The sequence below is a fragment of the Schistocerca piceifrons genome, chromosome X (assembly GCF_021461385.2).
Source record: "Schistocerca piceifrons isolate TAMUIC-IGC-003096 chromosome X, iqSchPice1.1, whole genome shotgun sequence".
NCBI lineage: Eukaryota > Metazoa > Arthropoda > Insecta > Orthoptera > Acrididae > Schistocerca > Schistocerca piceifrons.
Window position 1 is genome coordinate 651,528,961 of NC_060149.1, and position 23,747 is coordinate 651,552,707.

At 42.6% G+C, this 23,747-nt stretch overlaps 1 long non-coding RNA gene across 1 annotated transcript in view; it reads left to right on the forward strand.

Moving 5' to 3' along the window:
* The first annotated feature begins 280 nt into the window (after nt 1–280).
* The window catches only part of LOC124723207, a 95,763-nt gene continuing 72,296 nt past the window's right edge, over nt 281–23,747 (forward strand). The window contains exon 1 of the long non-coding RNA XR_007006537.1: nt 281–435. This is a non-coding gene — a long non-coding RNA (uncharacterized LOC124723207). The remainder of the gene's footprint in view (nt 436–23,747) is intronic.

The following is a 23,747-nucleotide window of genomic DNA, read 5'->3' on the forward strand; positions in this document are numbered from 1 at the left end:
ACAAGATCTATTTAAGGTTCAGTTGTTGCATCAGAGTGAGTGACTAGCCTCGTGGACAGTTTTTTAACATTTCATTGGACCTGTAATGTGAAGCTAGCTGGTGGATGAATGGGATTCAACTCGGTGACTTGTTTAAGTTTCGCCTTTCCTTGTCGGGATATTGTGACAAAGAAACGATTATACGATTAGAGAGCTGTAGTAATTTTGAGATGATTGGTGCATGCATTTTGTTGGTAGGAAGAAAAAAGCAAGCTACTTTTTGGAGACCTGAATATGTGAGTCGTGGCAGATGGTGAGCAGAAGTCGGGGTATAGAAGCTGCGGAGGTTACAGGTGAACAGACTGGCACTCTGCAGGATGCATGCACAACTGACGGAGTCGTCTGGGGTCCAATGTTTGGTGTCACCACTCTGCACTTACTACATAGAAGATTAAGGTAAGTGTCGCTTACAGCTCCAGCGTGTTATGAAACACGAGAGTTTGTTGTTCAAATTCGTGATAGGTTTCACTGTCTCATATTCGTCAGTGTATGCTCATGTATTTGGGATTCTTAGATTCTTGTTGCAGACAAACGGTCACTGTGATCATGATGTAATAGTATTACAACACATTTCACAGAGCCAGATACGGGATTATTAAGCAACTCCACCTCTTGGAATAACTTTGCCAGCTTATAGTTTTAGTTCTCCAATTTTCATCCAAAATCATTTCATTGTAACACTGAGATTCGTATAAATGTTTTTAATGCTTATTTTCCCAAATGTCTTTTGTAACAAATCATATAGTGCACTTCAATCTTGAGTTTATTATCGTATTAAATTCTTTTTGGTGATAAATTTTATGTCAGTTTTCCACTTTCAGAATCTCTGCTAGGGCCTAAATAAGTAATAACGTTAGTAAATCCGTTGCATGCTTTAAATTCAGCTCTGAGTCTCAAGTATGTGTCTGATTCATGATAGCCGGCCGCGGTGGCCGAGGGGTTCTAGGCGCTTCAGTCCAGAACCGCGCGACTGCTACGGTTGCAGATTCGAATCCTGCCTCGGGCATGGATGTGTGTGATGTCCTTAGGTTAGTTAGGTTTAAGTAGTTCTAAGTTCTAGGGGACTGATGACCTCAGATGTTAAGTCCCATAGTGCTCAGAGCCATTTGATCCCACTTTGATCCCACTTTGATTCATGATAACTCAGATTCAGTTGTGACGCAAGGGTGGTACGAGTTGTCAATTCTAATCACGGTGCAGACCTATGCATTCTTGTTCTTATTTTCCGTTGCATTTAACGGAACTAAATTGCTAGAAGAAATTATTTACAAAATCTTAAGAAAATCTTAACAAAGTAAGTCTTCTGACAAGCACGACTCAGTAAGCCGTGTTAATTGTCATAGATGTCTGCTTTGTTGATGCCAAGTTTCTCCACTATACACACTTCTCTGAAGAGCTTAGACTCGACCATAAACAGTACGAATTTGAGTTTTGTTCGTCATGTAGGACCCATATGTCTGAGTAATAGTTAAGAAGTGGATATCGTTCCTTTGTGCTAAATCTATATAATATCAATTAGGCACCTCTGTAAACGTTTGCTGACACAGGCATCACCTACTTCCTTCACTCTCTGTAGTTTCAAAATGGGTAATTTTGTGGTTTAAATCTAATTTAATACTTTAAATATCGCTTTCGGGCAGCATTAAGTTCTCCATGAATCCGTACAAGGACCTCAAAATTTTCAGTGTGCCTACGTTACTATAGAGCAGTGGTTCCCAACCTGGGAGTAAGTACCTCTTGAGGGGTAAAAATTAAACGATTCGATCCTGTTTCAGTCACGAAACTAAGTTATTTTTAAAAGATAATTACTGTTATAACAATTTGGTTAAGACACTAATATTGATTATATAAGTTATCAATAATTACTTTTTCTTACGTAGCAGCATTAATGCAGTGGAGCGTTCAGGTTCCTCACATAGTCCACCCACTACATACATATGTTGTGCTTTGTCTCGTCTGTCGCTGATGATAAAAGTGAGACATATACGTAACAAATGCTAAATATATCGAGAAAATGTCTTCTTCAAGTTGTAGATAGTAACTGCAGTAGTCTATAAATTGCTTCATTACTCGCTTCGAAACAAATAAAATGGTTCAGATGGCTCCGAGCACTATGGTACTTAACATCTGAGGTCATCAGTCCCTACAACTTAGAACTACTTAAACCTAACCAAGCCTAAGGATATCACACACATCCATGCCCGAGGCAGGATTCAAACCTGCGATCGTAGCAGTCGCGCGGTTCCGGACTGAAGCGCCTAGAACCGCTCAGACACCGCGGCCGGCTATGTAACATCATAGATTAAGGGTCGACCCGCGACAGCAATCGCACAACTTGCGTACGCCGCGACCGCTAAGAGCGCACTGCGATCGCAGGCGCGCGTGTTGCGCACGGGCCGCGAGGTGCCGCCACGAGCGCAACCGTATAGAAGTGCCGACGGAGTTCGGCCAGCTCTTATTTTGTTGGCATCTAATTTTTGCATATTCTCTTATTTGCTTAGTTGCTTAGCTCTTATTCGTTTATGGCTCATGTTATTGTGCTCCCTTTCAGCCATTCTGATTGTTTTGATTTACTCCCAATTGAGAAGTGCTCATTTTGGCATTTCACTTTTGCATATTTCTCATTCTGCTAATAATATGCTCCTTAGCTTTTTGCAGTTGATTTGATTAACATAGTCTCATGTACTGTTTGTTCATTTCAGCCTGTTCATATTTTGATGTTCTTTAAATACTGTAATAATTATCGGAATCATTTCTTCCCTTAAACTTGTGTAAAGTATTCTCGATGTAGAATTTGTTCTGTGATACAGGTGTAAGGTTTTGAATATAAATTATATACGAAACTGTGGTTTAAAAGGAATTTAGTTTTTCAGTTTGTAATACATCAGACGACAATTTAGTGATATGAGGGAGAAATTTGAGAGGCGAACCCATGGAAATAGTTTTAAGTGATCCCCTTTAAAAATAAAAATTTGTGTGATACTGAAAGACGTGACACTGTAGGTACCGAATATATATATATATATATATATATATACGTCACACTGGCTAACAAATAAAAGAAATAATCGACAGCACGACACAGCAGTAAATACATTAGGGTTACTGCAGTGCTGAACACAGTATTATTATTATTGCTATTACTATTAGTGGCTGTAGTCAGATGCACAAAGCAAGAACAGCCTGAAGTCTCCCAATTTCTGCCAGTACAGAAGTAAGGAGTGCAGCAATCAAGTGATTTATGAACAGTAAGTATAGTGCACACGTTTTAACTTGGTTGACTTTAACTGGGGTTGCATTGTGCAGGTAAAGCAAGTGCCGCAATAGAGAAGAATAATGCAGGGCCGCGCGGAGTGGCCGCGCGATTTAAGGCGCCATGTCACGGATTGCGCGGCCCCTCCCGCCGGAGGTTCGAGTCCTCCCTCAGGCATGGGTGTGTGTGTTGTTCTTAGCATAAGTTAGTTTAAGTAGTGTGACCTCAGCAGTTTGGTCCATTAGGAATTCACACACATTGGAACATTTTGAATAACGCAGGAGGGTTATGTTTTGTAACAAGTGTCTACACTCACTGTGGGTAGTTAGCTTTCTTATCTATGAGTTGTGGGTAGCACTCACCATGCACCACGAATTTCTTCGTCATTCATTCTAGCACACACACACACACACACACACACACACACACACACACACACACACACACACAAACTAAATACGATTCATCTTTCATCATTTTAAAAATGAAAAGCGTTCGAAGAAACGTTTTTCGCTCTACAGTTTAGTTAGGTGCTAAATTTGATGATAATGTGGGGGAGGGGAGAGGAACAGATGGCAGGGGGGAGGGTGAGGGCGGAGGTACTAACTAGTGTCTATTTGCACCCAGGGGTAATGGTATAAGAAAGGATGTGGATCACTGCTATAGAGCGTGTACTGCCAGGTATTCACACAGTTCATAGCATAGGTTTACCGTTAGAAATCAAATAACGACAGTAAAACAGATTACACCACAGTTCCTCACTGTGGCTTGACGAAAAGATACAAATTCCTGACGAAAAAATTGGTTGAAGAAACGCTTCAAAACGAAAAGAAACGAGATTTGAGGCATTAATAATATTGAACTAAGAGTAGATCACAAACTATAATATTAACTTGGAGCCACACTTATGTCTTCCATATTAGTGTAAGACAATACTCATCAGATTAAAATGGGTCATCCGCTTCATTTGCTATCGAGCGTGAAATGCATATCGTAGACATTTTCTGTGAACCATCACACAACAACAGCAAGTCATTTTATGCTTCCAAAAGTGATGGTCGGCAGCTGACGCTTTCGACAAAGGAGGAGGGAGCGCAACGCCGAGCCACTGGCGGTTGACAGCGAATAGGTTCCAGAGAGCTCTTGCACATACAGCGTTCAGAGGCAGACAGTCTGCCAAGAAATCTTTCACAAAAATGTTATTCGACGGAACTGTCATTACCGGTATGTCAGAAAGTGAATTACAATGTAGCTGTGCTACCATCGTCCTCATGACTTCAGCATTCAGACAGAAGCCACTATTAAAAAAAATTAGGCTACAAATGGTTTCGACCGCAATACGTTGCATCCGGACGAAGCATGATTTACCGCTAGACCATAAGCCAAGACTTAGCATAATAGCTCGAACGAAAGACAAGACCTCCTCCGCCGCTGGCCAGGTTTTATGTCAAAGAGTGTACATGCGCAGGGGACACACAGTAAGCGGATTAACTGATGCACGTGACCGGACAGTCGGTTCCTGTACAATACATCGATGGACCAGGATGGCAGATGGCTCTGGGCCTCCTACATTCTATAAAATCTCTCTCATACGAGAACACCTCCATCATCTGCAGTATGCGATGCCTTATTTGATTTTCGACGTGCTTGTACCTCATCATCGGCGTGTAACATCAGTCCAGACGAACTTCTCCAATACTTAAAATGAGCAATGGTGGTTTTCCTGCGTACGCCATTATCTGTGTGCCATGTGCCGTACAATGTGACATCTGAGGCTGTGGTCTGATATAGCAGTGCTCCCGGTTATTGTCCGGAGATTGAAACGACGAATAATTTACAAAAGTGTGATTCGCGTCTTTGTTGAAACAACCGCCACCAGTAGGTGGTATAGTAATGCCTGCCTTTACCATGTTACTCACAGCAGTGTCTTTGTTTTGCTCGTTATACACCCTTGACACACTGGCTTCATTTCTCTCTTTTTGTTCTGTTGCCTTACATTTGGCGCTGCAATATTTTTTTTTTCTTTATTGTTATTTTGAAACCTGTTTACAGGCAGGCCTGCAGCAGCATACTACGCCGCTCTTTGGCATCAGAGAAACACAAAGACACAAATGAAGACAATTAGAGAAAAAAGATGGTGGACATATAAACGGAGACAAACACTTTTTAAAATACAAGGTGCCGTTCACGGGCGTAGAAGGCGCTGCAATATTTTAATGTAAGCTTTTATACGTTGCGCAACTCTTAAGTTACTTCGAGTTCGATAAAAAATCTCACTACAGTCATACAGATGCACATGTATTAATCCATATGGATTTATCATTTTAATGATTGCTTTACAGATTAACGAACATGGAAAGTATATTTCAAATCCAATTTACAATTTCACTGATTTGCCATTTATCAAAAGCGTGCGCTGTTATTGTGCTTTGAGTGTCACCTGATGGCGATCGTACAATTTATCTTGTTATCGGTGACTGTGTCGCCGCCATTGTGCACATGCACTTCGTATGAGTATATATACTATGTGACGATATACATTGTATTGACGTTTTAAAGCATTTGGTTCAAAATGGTTCAAATGGCTCTAAGCACTATGGGACTTAACATCTGAGGTCATCAGTCCCCTAGACTTAGAACTACTTAAACCTAACAAACCTAAGGACATCACACACATCCACGCCCGAGGTAGGATTCGAACCTGCGACCGTAGGAGCAGCGCGGTTCCAGACTGAAGTGCCTAGAACGGCTCGGCCACAGCGGACGGCAAAGCATTTGGGATGTATTACTCATGTACTTTACTGTATTTGCACTCAATTAATTATAACCACTTCTGATTTTGTGATCTGCTGAAATAATTTGCATACCATGGATATTTTATTTGTCTTACTAACAATATTTTTGTAATACGTGCAAAGAATTCTACATCCCATTTTCTGTCTCATGAATGATCCAACAACGGCAGTTAGCCGAAATTTAGCCAGAATCATAAATAATAAAGTGCTTCATTATGGCCGCTGACCTACACTGAGGTGGCAAAAGTCGTGGGATACCTCCTAATACCGTGTCGGACCACCTTTGGCCCAGTGTAGTGCAGCAACCCACGGACTCAACAAGTCGTTAGAAGCCCTTGTAGAAGTATTGAGCTATGTTGCCTCTATAGCCGTCCACAATTGCGAAAGGGTTGCCGGTGCAGGATTCTGTGCCCAAACTTATCTCTCGATTATGACATATAGAAGTTCTGAGTGACTGATGTCGGGTGATATGAATGACCAAATGATTCGCTCGAATTTTCCAGAATGTTCTTCAAACCAGTCGCGAGCAATTGCGGCCTGCTTACATGGCGCACTGTCATCCATAAAAATTCCATCGTTGTTTGCAGCAAACGGTCTCCAATTCGCCGAACATAACCATTTCCGGTCAGTGATTGGTTCAGTTGGACCAGATGACGCAATCCATTCCACGTAAACACAGCGCACGTCATTATGCAGTCACCACCAGCTTGCACACTGCCTTGTTGACAACTTGAATCCATGGCTTCGAGGGGTTCTCCACCACTCTCAGACCCTATCATCAGCTATAACCAACTGAAATCCGAGCTCATCTGACCAGCCCACGATTTTCCAGTCATCTAGGATCCAATCGATGCGGTCACGAGCCCAGGAGAGACGTTGCAGGCGATGTCGTGCTATTAGCAAAGGCACTCGCGTCGCTCGTCTGCTGCCATAGCCCATTAACGCCAGATTCGCCGCACTGCCGTAACGGAGAAGTCCGTCGTACGTCCCACATTGATTTCTGCAGTTATTTAACGGAGCACTGACAACTCTACGCAAACGCCGCTGCCCTCGATTGTTAGGTGAAGGCCATCGATCCTGCGTTGTCCGCAGTGAGAGATAATGCCTGAAATTTGGTATTCTCGACACACTCTTGACACTATGGGTCTCGGAATATTGAACTGCTGTAAGGAGTGTCGTGGCAGTTGGCAGAGGTGAAGTGTTGAAATTGAAGAATTGTGCCACTGTGCGCGTGTATGCATTCACAAAAATGCCTGAAGTAACAATATCTGATAACTTTTGTTACATTTGTGGAGATGTCACTTGTGGTTCAAGGAGGCGACCATTGACTAAAGCAGTAAAACAAGAATTTGTCTTGTACTGTTCGCTTGGATGCATGACAGAAACGTCTCCATGAAGTTTGATGTGTCTGCTATTTGCCGTGAACACACAAATCATGTATCGGATTCCTATTGTTGTACAGTACCTCCTGTGAGGAAAAGAGTCAATACCAAAAGCAAGAGAATGTTCAATACTCTGACTTCCCATCTATCTTTCCTCATTCCAATACCTGTTCCCCGGCATGTATCACAATCAAGCAGTAATAGGGATGCTGAGCCGACACGTACGCCAGTGACATTGAACCTATATTAACACCAACTTCGTCATCTGGAGAACCACACAAAATCATACGGTGTAAAATCAGTGCTCTCATTAGCATTTAGACCTTCCGAAGCGTAAAGCCGAACTCTTGGCTTCACGACTGCAGCTGTGGAACCTCCTCGCTGACACAGTAGGTGTGCTTGTGTTTCGAGACCGTCAGAAAAAAACTGAGTGTCATTCCAGGACTGAAGGCGACTTCATATTCTGCAGTGACATTGCTGGTTTTTTGGAAGACCTTAACGTTACATGCAAACCTGATGAGTGGAGAATCTTTATAGATGCCTCAAAAACAAGCCTGAAGGCAGTACTGTTAAATAGTGGTAATGATAGGCCATCCACCCCTGTCGCGTATGCTGCCTTAGCTAAGGAAATTTATGCCATGTTGAAAGCCGTTGTAAACTACACTACTGGCCATTAAAATTGCTACACCACGAAGATGACGTGCTACAGACCTGAAATTTAACCGACAGGAAAAAGATGCTGTGATATGCAAATGATTAGCTTTTCAGAGCATTCACACAAGGTTGGCGCCGGTGGCGACACCTACAACGTGCTGACATGAGGAAAGTTTCCATCCGATTTCTCATACACAAACAGCAGTTGACCGGTGTTGCCTGGTGAAATGTTGTTGCCACGCCTCGTCTAAGGAGGAGAAATGCGTACCATCACGTTTCCGACTTTGGTAAAGGTCGGATTGTAGCCCATCGCGATTGCGGTTTATCGTATCGCGACATTGCTGCTCGCGTTTGTCGAGATCCAATGACTGTTAGCAGAATATGGAATCGGTGGGTTCAGGAGGGTAATACGGAACGCTGTGCTGGGTCCCAACGGCCTCGTATCACTAGCAGTCGAGATGACAGGCATCTTATCCGCATGGCTGTAACGGATCGTGCAGCGACGTCTCGATCCCAGAGTCAACAGATGGAGACATTTGCAAGACAACAACCATCTGCACGAACAGTTCGACGACGTTTGCAGCAGCATGGACTATCAGCTCGGAGACCATGGCTGCGGTTACCCTTAACGCTGCATCACAGACAGGAGCGCCTGCGATGGTGTACTCAACGACGAACCTGGGTGCACGAATGGCAAAACGTCATTTTTCGGATGAATCCAGGTTCTGTTTACAGCATCATGATGGTCGCATCCGTATTTGGCGATATCGCGCTGAATGCACATTGGAAACGCGTATTCGTCATCGCCATACTGGCGTATCACTCGTCGTGATGGTATGAGGTGCCATTGGTTACTTGTCTCGGTCACCTCTTGTTCGCATTGACGGCACTTTGAACAGCGGACGTTACATTTCAGATGTGTTACGACCCGTGGGTCTACTCTTCATTCGATCCCTGCGAAACCCTACATTTCGCCGGCCGGGGTGGCCAAGCGGTTAAAGGCGCTACAATCTGGGACCGCGCGACCCCTATTGTCGCAGGTTCGAATCCTGCCTCTGGCATGGATGTGTGTGATGTCCTTAGGTTAGTTAGGTTTAAGTAGTTCTAAGTTCTAGGGGACTGATGACCTTAGAAGTTAAGTCCCATAGTGCTCAAAGCCATTCGAACCATTTGAACCCTACATTTCAGCAGGATAATGCACGACCGCATGTTGCAGGTCCTGTACGGGCCTTTCTGGATACAGAAAATGTTAGAGTGCTGCCCTGGCCAGCACATTCTCCAGATCTCTCACCAACTGAAAACGTCTACTCAATCGTGGCCGAGCAACTGGCTCGTCACAATACGCCAGTCTCTACTCTTGATGAACTGTGGTATCGTGTTGAAGCTGCATGGGCAGCTGTACCTGTACACGCCATCCAAGCTCTGTTTGACTCAATGCCCAGGCGTATCAAGGCCGTTATTACGGCCAGAGGTGGTTGTTCTGGGTACTGATTTCTCAGGATCTATACCCCCAAATTGCGTGAAAATGTAATCACATGTCAGTTCTCGTATAATATATTTGTCCAATGAATACCTGTTTATCATCTGCATTTCTTCTTGGTGTAGCAATTTTAATGGCCAATAGTGTATATTAATTACAATAAGCATGAATGGCTGGTATTTGGGGATATTAAAATCATTGCGATGTCGGGGGGTCTTCAAGGGAGTTATACTAAGTAACTGTGTGAGTGTGACATTTACGCAAGGAAAAAACTCTACACCTATAGGGAACGCCCTCCACGAACAGCTCTTGTGCTGGGCCAAAAAGTATAGCGGAACAAAATTGTTCTCCCATCATTGCACATTAATTTGGGACTCACGACAGCATTTATTAAGGCTATGCACAGGATTGAAGCTGCATTTCAGTATTTGTGTAAGATTTTTTCACAACTCAGGACAGAGAAGATCACAAATGGGATATTAATTGGTCCACAGATACGCCAACTGTTGGGTGACACAGATTTTGAGTCCATTCTAACTTCTCATCAGCTGCATGCGAAGCATTGTTTTCGTAACGTGATAACGTTGTTCTTGGGAACCAGGAAAGCTGAAAATCGGAGGGACCTTATGGATTAACTCATTCATGCTTATAAGGTCATTGGCTGCAACATGACCCTTAAGATGCACTTCCTTTACTCCCACCTCGATGCGTTGCCAGTACGTTTAGTGCTGAGCATAGTGAGCGGTTCCACCAGGATATTACTCTCATGGAACAGTGCTACACAGGACAGTGGACTACTGCTATGTTCGATGATTTCTGGTTTCTGGTGGATGCTACAAGGAGATACCCAGACACCACCCATATGAGGAAGGCAAACAAGCTAAGTTCAGTTAATGTAGATATCCCTGGAGCTTACGAGCGCCCAACGCTAAAGTTATCAGCGCCATATATCCTGTTGCTTACAGTAGCAATATACGTGAAACGTTAAGTCCCAACTTACTTCTAACGCTGAGCAAGGAGAAAAATTTTAATCGTGATATCTGTGTCCAGCACGGAGAAATCTCTAAAGACCATCTACTTTGGTTTCTGCAAAAAATCCCCTGTGGACCAGTGTTATCCCTAAATACTGAGACGATGTAACGGACTCTAGAAGTTTACCACTGATCTTATAAACGGACTGGGTTCTAGGTTCTGTCATTGTAGTCATCAACGCCAAGGTCGCTTTGATGCTGGTTTCCATCACTGTCACGTGCCAGCAAGGCTCTTCATTTCAACATAACTACTGTTTGCCAATTAATCGACGCTATGTCTTGTGTACTCATACACTATATGATCAAAAGTATCCGGACACTCATTAGTGGACATTGATATTGGGTGTATCAATAATATACAGGGTGGTTTAGCTGTCCTACTGATGTCGTTTTATACAACAGAAATGTTATAGCTAGCCTTCATAAACCACGCGCGTGATTTACATATTCTCTCCATCGCTATGCGCAAACTATTAGTCCTACAGAAAAAAAATGAACAGGACCTTTCTATAGTAAATTTGGTGTTGTTAAATTTTTTACTGGGATACGTTTTCGTTAGAGGCCGTGGTATCGAGCTGTTCAAGAAAAACCTACAAAAGTGACCTTCAAATGCACCCCTCTCTCCCACTCACACACACACACACACACACACACACACACACACACGCACACACGCACACATCCCCCCCCCTCCACACACACACACACACACACACACACACCACACACATTCCCACACTCTGCCCCCACCAGTCAGGACTTTTAGTACGTTCTTCATGGCACTCCCTCGTACGACTGTACAAATATTCGCTACTGCACGAATTATTTTCCACATTTGATTTTTTTTTGTCTTCATTGACTGGCATTATTACTCTGCTGGCTTAGTCAGGGACTTACAAACTGTAAAACTGATGTTTCTGTAAACTTTACCTAACAGTGTAGTGAATTTTAGCAGGATAAAATAAACAATCACATCGATGTATTCGTCAGGCCTTCTGACTACAAAACTACTGTGTTTGTAAGGGCTAAATTTGGATCGAATTGTAAACGTAATTAGTTTTTGCGTTACGTTTACAAAGCCGTTTTCTGTTCATTAACATTTAATTTAATATTAATAACGAAGTCGTCGATTATAATAGTGGCGTAATAGCCCAATCAATAGAGACAAAAAAAGGTCGAATATTGGGAACATTTCATGTAGTTGGAAATTTTTGTACAGTGGTAGGAGGGAGTGCCACCAGCAACATACTAGAAATCCTGACTGGTGAGGGTGAGTGTGTGGTGGAGGTGCGTTTGAAGGCCACTTTTGTAGGTTTTTCTTGAATAACTCGTGGCATTAAGCGAAAACGTATCCCAGTACAAAATTTAAGTACATTAAATTTCCTACAAAAAGGTCTCGCTCATTTTTTTCTGTAGGACTAATGTTTACGCAAAGCGAGCGAGAGAGTATGAAAATTTCGCGCTTGGATTATGAAGGCCAGCTTTAACATTGCGTGTTGCGTAAAACGACAGTGGTAGGGGCCGCCAAATCACCTTGTAGATTTACCAATTCGAGTGCAATCTGCCTTTTTGCCGGATTTCCCCCTCTTCCCTCTTACTCCCCCAAATGACGTCGTGCAATGTTCCCAGACTTCCATCCCCCTCTCCTCCAACATAAGCCAACTGTTCTATATATCAAATGGCGTGAAATTCAAAATTGACAGGGAATTCCAATAGTCCAATTGTGCTAAGTCAAAAACGATGGGAAAGTAAAAATACAAAATGGGGCGTTGACCTGTTACTGGAAGTGGGTTCCTTGTACTAAGTATAGTATCCAAGATAGCGCACCCCAGGATACGGCCCCAACCTGTACTGTTCTCATAAATCATGAGCCCTATGGCGTCAGAATCTAAGATTATGGACCCCACGATACGAGCTTAGACTACATGGTTCTCAGACTTTCCCATCCCTATGATATCAGAATACAAGATGGTGGGCCTCAGAATACGAACACAGCTCCAAGACGTCAGTAATCAAGATTGGAATATGAGCCCAGCCTGCATGGTTGTTATATCACGTGTGCTAAGTATTGAATTCTAGATGGTGGACCTGAGCAGGTTGCACAGTTGTCAAATTTCATGTGTTCCAGGTATAGAATCTGGTGGGAAATTCAAAAGTCATTGGTTTTCTCCGCTCCTCTGACATTTATCACACCAACTAGAAATATTGTCTAAACCATTTTGTATTCTCTAACAGTCACTCAACGACTACACCTTCCCGTATACCACAGCATCACCAGCAAACAGCCACAGATAATAAAGTCCTACCACGCATCCCTGGGGCACTCCTGACGATACCCTTGCCTCTGATGGACACGCGCCGTCGACGACAACGAACTAGATTCTATTGTTTAAAAAGCTTTTGAGCCACTCACATATCTGGAAACCTATACCATATTCTCGTATCTTCGTTAAAAGTTCTCAGTGGAACACCATGTCAAACTCTTTTCGGCAATCTAGCAACATGAAATCTGCCTGTTGCCCTTCATCCATGGTTCTCAGGATCATGTGAGAAAGGGCAAGTTGAGTTTCGAACGGGCGATGCTTTCTAAAACCGCACTGATTTGTGGACAGAAGCTTTTCCGTCTCAAGGAAATTTATTATATTCGAACTGGCAATATGGTCAAGAAATCCGTAGTAAACCAATGTTAAGGATATTGGTCTGTAATTTTGCCCTTCTTATTTCCATTCGCTTGGGACTTTGCGCTGGGCGAGAGATTCGCGATAAATGCAAGTTAACAACAAGTAAGGGGCCAGTGCCGTAGAGTACTGTTTGTAGCCGAATTGAGATTCCGACTGGACCTGGCGACGTATTTGTTTTCATCTCTATCAAATGTTTATCTACGCCAGGGATGCCTATTACTACGTCCTCCATACGGAAGTCTGTACGGCGATCAAACGATGGTATGTTTGTACGATCCTCCTGGGTGAATGATTTCTTAAATGCGAGATTTAAAACTTCAGCTTTCCTTTTGCTGCCTTCTATTGCCAGATCAGACTGGTCAACGAATGATAGGATCCAAGCCTTCGACCCGCTTAGCGGTTTTATGTAGGACCAGAATTTTCTCGGCTTCTCTTCAAGACCTTTTGCTAAGGTATGACGGTGATAGTTCTATACTTCGCGCATCGATTTGCTGGAGATCTTCGAATCTCTGTTAGTTTTAGCCTGTCATCATTTCCGCTTCCTCTTCTGAACCGAGAGCGCAAAAGCCTTTGCTTCCTCAGCATTTTACGAACTTCGTTGCTAAATCGCGTTGGGTCTTTTCCGTGCTCAATCCGCTTACTCGGCACATACTTCCCCACTGCGCGATTTACAGTCTGTTTAAACTTTGTCCATAATTCCTCTACGTCCATCATACTGTCACTAAATGCTGTTCATTCATTGTCTAAGAGGGATTCTAACGATTGGTTTTCTGCTCTTTCTAGCAAAAATATTCTCCTAGCCGTCTTGATGGACTAATTGACTTTAGTAACCATTGTCACTATGATGACATGGCCACTAATCCCTGTATGTACACTGACACCGTCGATAAGGTCAGTCAGGCCTGTTTGAGGCTGCAAGGTCTAAAATATTTCCTTGTGTGTGGGTTCTCGAACTAGCTGATCAGGCCAGTTTTCAAAAAACGTGTTCAAAAGTACTTCACAAGCGTCTCACCAAGTGTAACTGACTTAACGAATGCTGCCACCGGGGTGTTGGTACCGCCCTACCGCCGCCATCACACACACCAATAGCCTCAGAAAACTGCACAAACACACCGTACAATGCAAACTGTCGGTTTGGTTGTCTGACATTAACAAAGCGATGGTCCAGTCCGGTATGTTTAAAACTACCCTGAAACTTTTCACGCGGGAAGAATAGACCAAAAGAAATACACTGTGAAACGCTTATAACCGCGGTTTGTACAGCCCTTCCTGCCTAGAACGGAACTATCGAATAAGCAGACGCAGCTGCGATACGATAACGTAGTTCCTTGTAGCGCGAAGTCCAAAGTGCACACATGCGAATTTTAAGCACTTAAATCATACCAAAATGTCTCAAAACTTACGGTTCATATCGGCAGCTAAACTGTTGCAGATGTAAGTGTTCCATGAGGGACTAGCAGAGGAAAGAAAATCAAGGCAGTGCATGATGTTACATTACAGACGACTTCTATCTATCGGGACTTTGATTTGTTGACATGAGATATTTTATAATAATCCATGTAGCATGTTTCTTGTGATAGATTTTGAATAATGTATATTTTAGTAACTGCTTTACTCTCTAATTGTCATAAAATGTAAAGTGTCTACTGGATGATGAAAACTAACATTTTTCTTACGCCAGGCACATCTATAAAAGAAAAATTAATGCACTTCACAGTAATTACTAGTCTTATGTAGACAGAATTGGGATGGGGGAAGAAATGGTCCCGCCTGTTGTTCTGCGCTTTGTACCAGGCAAGCTTGATCAAATTCGTAAAATATGGTGATCCAAACTGACAATGCACAAATGACTAAAGTTTCAGAATACTGCTTCACTGCTAAACCTGAAATGACGAAGAGCTATCGGAAAGTATATCGTCCGATAATTTTCTGAAAAATGCTTTACAGTATTGAAAAATTTCTTTATCGAGGGGCTGAGTCACACAATTAGTTCCGTGTAGTATCTGAATTATATTAAGTCTTCTCGGTGTTCTCTTTTTCTCTTTATGTCCAGACCAAGAGCCTATCAAAAACAATGAATTATGTTCTGCAACTGGTAAGAAGATATCACCTGTGATGTCAGTATTCTAAGACAAATTGAGGCGTTGAGATCAAAAGGGAATATGTCACTCAGTTGATGTTCTGAGATATATTGAAAAAACTGTATAATTCTGAATAGCTTTATTCCCAAACCTTATAGTTAGTCCTACAGACTTGTGAGGAAGAATGCAATGTTATACCAACAATCTGTAATCACAGAATGAAGGCACCTATAGAAAATGGTAATAGAAAATGACTGACATATCTCCTTTTTGATTTAAACAACAGTCATTGTAATAAAATATTGCACAACGAAACAAAATGCATCTACAAGCAAAATATTATTTTTAATCATTTCAACATGGTCATACATATGTAACATGGGAGAGTTAATTCCACATATTTTACTTATTAAACAAACGTTTTTATGTTGACAGAGATATACAGGGTGGTCCATTGATAGTGACGGGGCCAAATATCTCACGAAATAAGCATCAAACGAAAAAACTACAAAGAACGAAACTCGTCTAGCTTGAAGGGGGACACCAGATGGCGCTATGGTTGGCCCGCTAGATGGCTCTGCCATAGGTCAAACGGATATCAACTGCGTTTTTTTAAAATAGGAACCCCCATTTTTTATTACGTATTCGTGTAGTACGTAAAGAAATATGAATGTTTTAGTTGGACCACTTTTTTCGCTTTGTGATAGATGGCGCTGTAATAGTCACATACGTATAAGCACGTGGTATCACGTAACATTTCGCCAGTGCGGACGGTATTTGCTTCGTGATACATTACCCGTGTTAAAATGGACAGTTTACCAATGGCGGAAAAGGTCACTATCGTGTTGGTGTATGGCTATTGTGATCAAAATGCCCAACGGGCCTGTGCTATGTATGCTGCTCGGTATCCTGGACGACATCATCCAAGTGTCCGGACCGTTCGCCGGATAGTTACGTTATTTAAGGAAGCAAGAAGTGTTCAGCCACATGTGAAACGTCAACCACGACCTGCAACAAATGATGATGCCCAAGTAGGTGTTTTAGCTGCTGTCGCGGCTAATCCGCACATCAGTAGCAGACAAATTGCGCGAGAATCGGGAATCTCAAAAACGTCGGTGTTGAGAATGCTACATCAACATCGATTGCACCCGTACCATATTTCTATGCACCAGGAATTGCACTTTGAACGTCGTGTACAGTTCTGTCACTGGGCACAAGAGAAATTACGGGACGATGACAGATTTTTTTCACGCGTTCTATTTAGCGACGAAGCGTCATTCACCAACAGCGGTAACGTAAGCCGGCATAATATGCACTACTGGGCTACGGAAAATCCCCGATGGCTGCGACAAGTGGAACATCAGCGACCTTGGCGGGTTAATGTATGGTGTGGCATTATGAGAGGAAGGATAATTGCCCACCATTTTATCGATGGTAATCTAAATGGTGCAATGTATGCTGATTTCCTACGTAATGTTCTACCGATGTTACTACAAGATGTTTCACTGCATGACAGAATGGCGATGTACTTCCAACATGATGGATGTCCGGCACATAGCTCATGTGCGGTTGAAGCGCTATTGAATAGCATATTTCATGACAGGTGGATTGGTCGCCGAAGCACCATACCATGGCCTGCACATTCGCCGGATCTGACGTCCCAGGATTTCTTTCTGTGGGGAAAGTTGAAGGATATTTGCTATCGTGATCCACCGACAACGCCTGACAACATGCGTCAGCGCATTTTCAATGCATGTGCGAACATTACGTAAGGCGAACTACTCGCTGTTGAGAGGAATGTCTTTTTTTTCTTTATTGTTATTTTTAAACCTGTTTACAGGCAGGCCAGCAGCAGCATACTACGCCGCTCTTTGGCCATAGAGAAACACAAAAGAGACAAATGAAGACAATTAGAGAAAAACATGGTTGACATATAAACAGAGACAAACACTTTTTAAACTACACGGTCGTAGAGTCCAAGATAAAATTTGTCCAGACACTTGGACACACGCATAGACGAAACTTGTCACACGCAAATGTAGGTGCACAAAACGAATAACACTGAACCACTTAAGCACAATCGACGGCACACACAGAAACACGAGGCGTTGATCTCCGGCGCGCGAATGTTCACTAAGCGTGTCCAAGAGATGAGGAGGGGGGGTTGGAGAGGGAGCGGGGAGAGCAGAGATGCCACGGGTAGGGGAGATAGTGGGGAAGGAGGAAGGGGGAAGGAAAGCCCGGGGGGAGAGGGGCGGAGGAAGGGGGATGGGGGGAAAAGGAGAGAGAAGGGAGGGAGGGTGCCCAAAGGAAAAGACACAGAATGTTGGAGGGGAGGATCAAAGTTGGTAGGAGGGGTAGATGGAGGGGAGGAGGACATCATCAGGGAGGGGGAGCTGGCGGAAGTTACCTTGGGAGAGGGTAAGGACGGCGGAGAGATGAAGACCAGGTGGGACGTGGGAATACAGGCGCAGCAGTGGGCAGGGGTGGGAGAGGATGGGCGAGACAAGCGGGTGAGGAAGATCGAGTTTTCGGTAGGTGTACAGGATCCGTATCCTTTCAAGGGAAAGGAGGAGGTTGGGGAACGGAATGAGATCGTACAGGATCCATGTGGGGGAGGGGAGACGGATTCGATAGGCGAGGCGGAGAGCATGGCGTTCAAGGATTTGAAGGGATTTATAAAACGTAGGGGGGGCGGAGATCCAGGCCGGATGGGCGTAACAAAGGATAGGGCAGATGAGGGATTGATAGGTGTGAAGTATGGTGGAGGGGTCCAGACCCCACGTAGGGCTGGAAAGGAGCTTGAGGAGACGGAGTCGGGAGCGTACCTTGGCTTGGATTGTCCGGAGATGGGGGGTCCAGGAGAGGCGACAGTCGAGGGTGAGAGGAATGTCGTTACACATATTGCCAAATGTATTGAGGTTGACGGACATCATTTTGAGCATTTGTTGCATTAATGTGGTGTTTACAGGTAATCACACTGTAGCAGCATGCGTTCTCAGAAATAAGTTGACAACGGTACATGTATCACATTGGAACAACCGAAATAAAATGTTCAAATGTACCTACGTTCTGTATTTTAATTTAAAAAAACCTACCTGTTACCAACTGTTCGTCTAAAATTGTGAGCCATATGTTTGTGACTATTACAGCGCCATCTATAACAAAGCGAAAAAAGTGGTCCAACTAAAACATTCGTATTTCTTTACGTAGTACACAAATATAAATGGGGGTTCCTATTTCAAAAAAACGCAGTTGATATCCGTTTGACCTATGGCAGCGCCGCCGGCCGAAGTGGCCATGCGGTTAAAGGTGCTGCAGTCTGGAACTACGAGACCACTACGGTCGCCGGTTCTAATCCTGCCTCGGGCACGGATGTTTGTGATGTCCTTAGGTTAGTTAGGTTTAACTAGTTCTAAGTTCTAGGGGACTACTGACCTCAGCAGTTGAGTCCCATAGTGCTCAGAGCCATTTGAACCATTTTTTTATGGCAGCGCCATCTAGCGGGCCAACCATAGCGCCATCTGGTTTTCCCCTTCAAGCTACACAAGTTTCGTTCTTTGTAGTTTTTTTCGTTTGACGCTTATTTCGTGAGATATTTGGCCTGGTCACGATCAATGGACCACCCTGTATGTTCATAAATTTGTCACTCTTGATGACTGTCCCAAACTTCACTTCCAGATTCATGCGTGCAATATCCTTCAGTTTCTCAGGTTTCGGTGGAATGACGTCCATGTATGCTCTCGGCACATTATGGAAATGGGAGACTGTCCCAGCCTTAACTAGACGAAAATCATGTTTCACCATTCCACTGGTATTGAGTGAAACAGAGACGAATTTTGAGTGGTCAGTGTACTCATATAGTTTGAAACGTGTAACAGCCCATTTTTCTCCTTTCACAGTTACAGACTTCTTAAAAAATGAATCTAGATCTTTCTGATAGTCAAGAAATGCCTCTTGTGTGCATAGATCAATATGCATACGTAACCTTGCTTTCCGTAGCACTGTAAACCATTTGTGGGGAGTATACACTGTGTCCTGTTTCCTTTTCCGTAATTCCAGACTTGTAATGTCCCTATAACAGGCATTGTAGGAATGCTCACGGGTTGGGAACATGTGGAAAACCCTGGAAAATGTACCGCTATGAACTAAAGGGTACCAAAATTGAACAATTCTGCGATTCCTATTCCGTCCTGTGCAGGCATCTGAAAATGCAAACAACGTTTTCACACTAGAGGCCACATGTTTAGTTACGAAATCCATAAAGAAACTGTATTAGGATCCTTCTTAGCGGTTACTTCGATCAAACATATAAATGAACGGTTTGTTATCAGAAAATTTATGAATACCAAATATAAATACCTATGGCTGCCGCAAATAGAACATATCAGTTACCAGTATGTGTGGAACAGGCACGTTCTGCATGGAACCGAATGTGATCATTTCTGATTTTCCCACCTCTTCCCTTGTACAAGTTTTTCACAACGTGCCATGTTATCATAGAACTGACGTGCCAGAAGCTTATGGAGTTTCAACTCATTTTGCCGTGCAATCTTGATAGTACGGTTGCTCTATCCTTCAATTGTACATGTAAGCCTTTCACATTCACCACAGACATCCACTCGAGAACGACCAAAGCCATAGTTGTAATGATTATTGAAGTAATCATAAAAATAACGATTCGTACCTTTGGTTTGAACAACCCAGGGTCAGTAGTGTTACTTTGAGACCTGTAAAATATGTACATTTCGGGGTCGTATTTTTCAAGAAAAATTTCCCACGTGGTTTTCACAGATAAAGAATTTGAGAGGTATCTCTTCTTCCTACCACAATGTCCATAATATGCCACCCTTACTGGAAACGAATCGATGAATTTCGCTATCATGACATTGGTATTTTCTGGAACGGAATAATGGTTTTGGTGTCTACCACGACCATCATGTGGTGAAGTCACTCCTCCTTGACCTAAGCGGCACAGTCTCTCCACTCGGCGTTTTGTTATGCCATGGAGTGCAATAAAAGCTTTCTTGCATACCATAGTTTCCATGAAGCCAACTTTAACCTGCAGATACAAGTGAATTAGTATCATAAAACAAAAATCTACATAATGGTAGTGCTGTAGCCCCATTAAGTATATGCCTTAACTGTTTGCCTTAAAGATTTTACAAAGCGTGGATCAAAGATGTACATAATTCGGGAACGAAATGGTTAATAAAATAATAATACAGTTGTCATGCCAGTTACCTTATAATAATAGTTTGCTGTCATTCCACCATTGGTAATGGAATTTGGGTATGGTCTCCTCGCTTTTGGAATGAAGGGAAGAATGTGAGCAGTCAAGTACATATCCTGTCCATCTTCGTTGGGCATATTATTGAATTCTGTCAACAATAGTTCCTTCTCAGCAAATGAGAACTTCTCAGAACATTTACGCTGGCACCTGTAAACAGATATTAGCGTATTATTAACATATACACTCGGTGAATAACTTATTTTTACCGATTTCCTGTATTACGACTAAAACATAAACTAAAACTTTGCGTCCATGAAAGGAATTTATATTCGCATTTTAGTACAACGTTTCTACAAAACTTGCCTCTGCTACAGAATATTACATTATGTACAGAAAATTCAAACAATGAACATCGTATGACTATTTACCTGCAATCTGCACCTTTTTCCCTCCTAGGAGCAATGTTTCCATTCCAGTTAGTATACTCCAAGCCCTTGACCTTCTTTTGTTTAATCACATTTCTCTTCCACAATTCGGGGCGTCTGTTCTTCCTTCCAAATTCATGTAAATCGTCTTCGGACTCGTCTGACGGTTCCATCACTGAAGTCATTTTGAAATCTCACAGTTGATTACTGCAAACCGCTACAGTGCTGCCCTCACGCCTCACGTTCTTTCGTGCAATATAGGAACTTTTCTCTATGACAAACCCTCTTTCTGCACGAAACGTAATTTCAACACTGGTTTTGACAGGAAAAAAAAGAAAAGAAAAACACTGGAAAAGTCCCATTTTAGAATCAACAGATGCGGAATCGTGTGAAAGTACCAACTACAGTAATAACTCACATACCCCAAAAATGATAAGTCCCATTTCTGATCTCAACGCCTCACTGAATAATTTCAAAAATGGGTCAAATGGCTCTAAGCGCTATGGGACTTAACATCTGAGGTCATCAGTCCCCTAGACTTAGAACTACTTAAACCTAACTAACCTAAGGACATCACATACATCCATGCCAGAGGCAGGATTCGAACCTGCGAGCGTAGCAGCAGCGCGGTTCCGGACTGAAGCGCCTAGAACCGCTCGGCCACAGCAACCGGATGGATAATTTCGATACTGTACAACTTCAAAGGAATATGGGATGCTTTTAATAAATCTGTTGTGCCCTACGTCCCAGTGAAGGTTAATAACCGAAACCGGTAGATGACTAACTGGGCAAATAAACAGCCGATGGTTAAAATGCATTTTATAAAATATTTTACGGCTGTTGAACCTCACCGTATGGAAACAGTTTTGGTTGTAGTATTGAAAACCATTCTCTCCCATTTTTCCAGGTTTTTCCACATCGATTACAAATTTTTAAATTTTTGTTCCTGATTTGCTATGAGGGTCCTGAAGATAGATATAAACTGCAAACTTCACTCGAAACGATAAAGTGAGCTCTGGACGAAATTCTTGAACGAAAGCTGACTGATTGGCTTTATACACAGCATTTTAGGAGATAAGAAGAAGCTAACATCAGCTACTAACTTCTCTATAGTTTTACCTACTAATGACACATCCTGTACATGTTCACTTGAAGTAAACTTCGTAATTTTGCGGCTTTCTTTTCCGTGTAATTTCCTGTATCGGTTTAACGCGGTGGAAGTAGCATGAAGATCGGTAATGTTCATCGCATATACAATTCAACGGACCCAGTTTCGTACATCTCCCTTGCTGCTGGTGCACTGAGCAGTTCTAAATCTTTCGAATAGTTTCTCTTCCACACTTTTGCGAGTTTGACTTTGGCGCATATTTAGTACTTTGCGTATACCTTTCTTCCATTCATACAATTCACGTTCCTATTTCACGAAACGAAATCGGACCACTGCTTAATTGTAATCATTTCTCCCTCCTTCGTTTGACTAAAGAATTTAAAGCCTTTTCTTTGTCACTGGAAGCTAATACTGTACATGTTTTCTGTACGTTGGACGGACAAGGTTTGTATTTTTGTTCTGGACTTTAATTAACACAACAATCATCCTTTGAACCACAATTCACGGAATCGTCAGAGTTATTTCCTGTTTCATCTCATTCTTCTCCCACAATTTCTATTGAAATGTAAACATCATTCGAATGAACGTCAAAGAAATTAACTAATATATAATTCATATTTAGATCTTCAGTAGGTGATTTCGACTGCATACCACGTTATCATATTTCATCTTTGCGAGTTCGAAAACATTAATTCGATTCCATATTACTGTTAAAATTTGGAACCTGTGCAGACAGATTCTATTAACAAGCAGAAACACGCAGAAAATTAAGCTTTATCACCGTTGTTAACACTTAGCGGTGCCACAAAAGCAACTGCAAATTCGAGCGAATAGCAACTGTGAACAATTGTGCTAGAGAAACTGTCAATGGAGAATGAAATTCGCTTTATAAATTACGACCGCATTGTGCAATGTCAGCCGGCCGCTGTGGTCAAGCGGTTCTAGGCGCTTCAGTCTGGAACCACGCGGCTGCTTCGGTCGCAGGTTCGAATCCTGCCTCGGGCATGGATGTGTGTGATGTCCTTAAGTTAGTTAGGTTTAAGTAGTTATAAGTTCTAGGGACTGATGACCTTAGATATTAAGTCCTATAGTTCTTAGAGCCATTGAAGCATTTCAACCATGTCATCTGTTTACCGATGCGCTGTGAACCAAAGCTAGACGTATGCTGTATTGCGCATGTCCTATCTGCTACCGCTACGGTAAGAGCCTGCATCTCTCCAGCTCACTGGAGACTATAAATATGACAGCTTTCAACTTTTATAAAAACTACTTGCACTGTGTCTTACAAGGGAATGGTCCAATAACACACGTAAAAACCTATCCTGAAATTTTTTAAACAGGGAGAAGACAACGAAAGAAATGCTCTATCAAAATTTTAGCTGCTAAGAGGCACTGCAAGTATTAAAAGAAATAGCTGAAAATTGCCAAATTAGTAGCGCGCCAGGTGGTGGTAGAAATGTACATCCTGACTGGCGCTGTAGGAATTGCACATGCTCAACTAAGCACACGCACAACAGAGGTCGGCTGTACATTTGTAAACAGGAAACACGACACAACCCGATCGTAATTTGTAAAGGACGTTTCA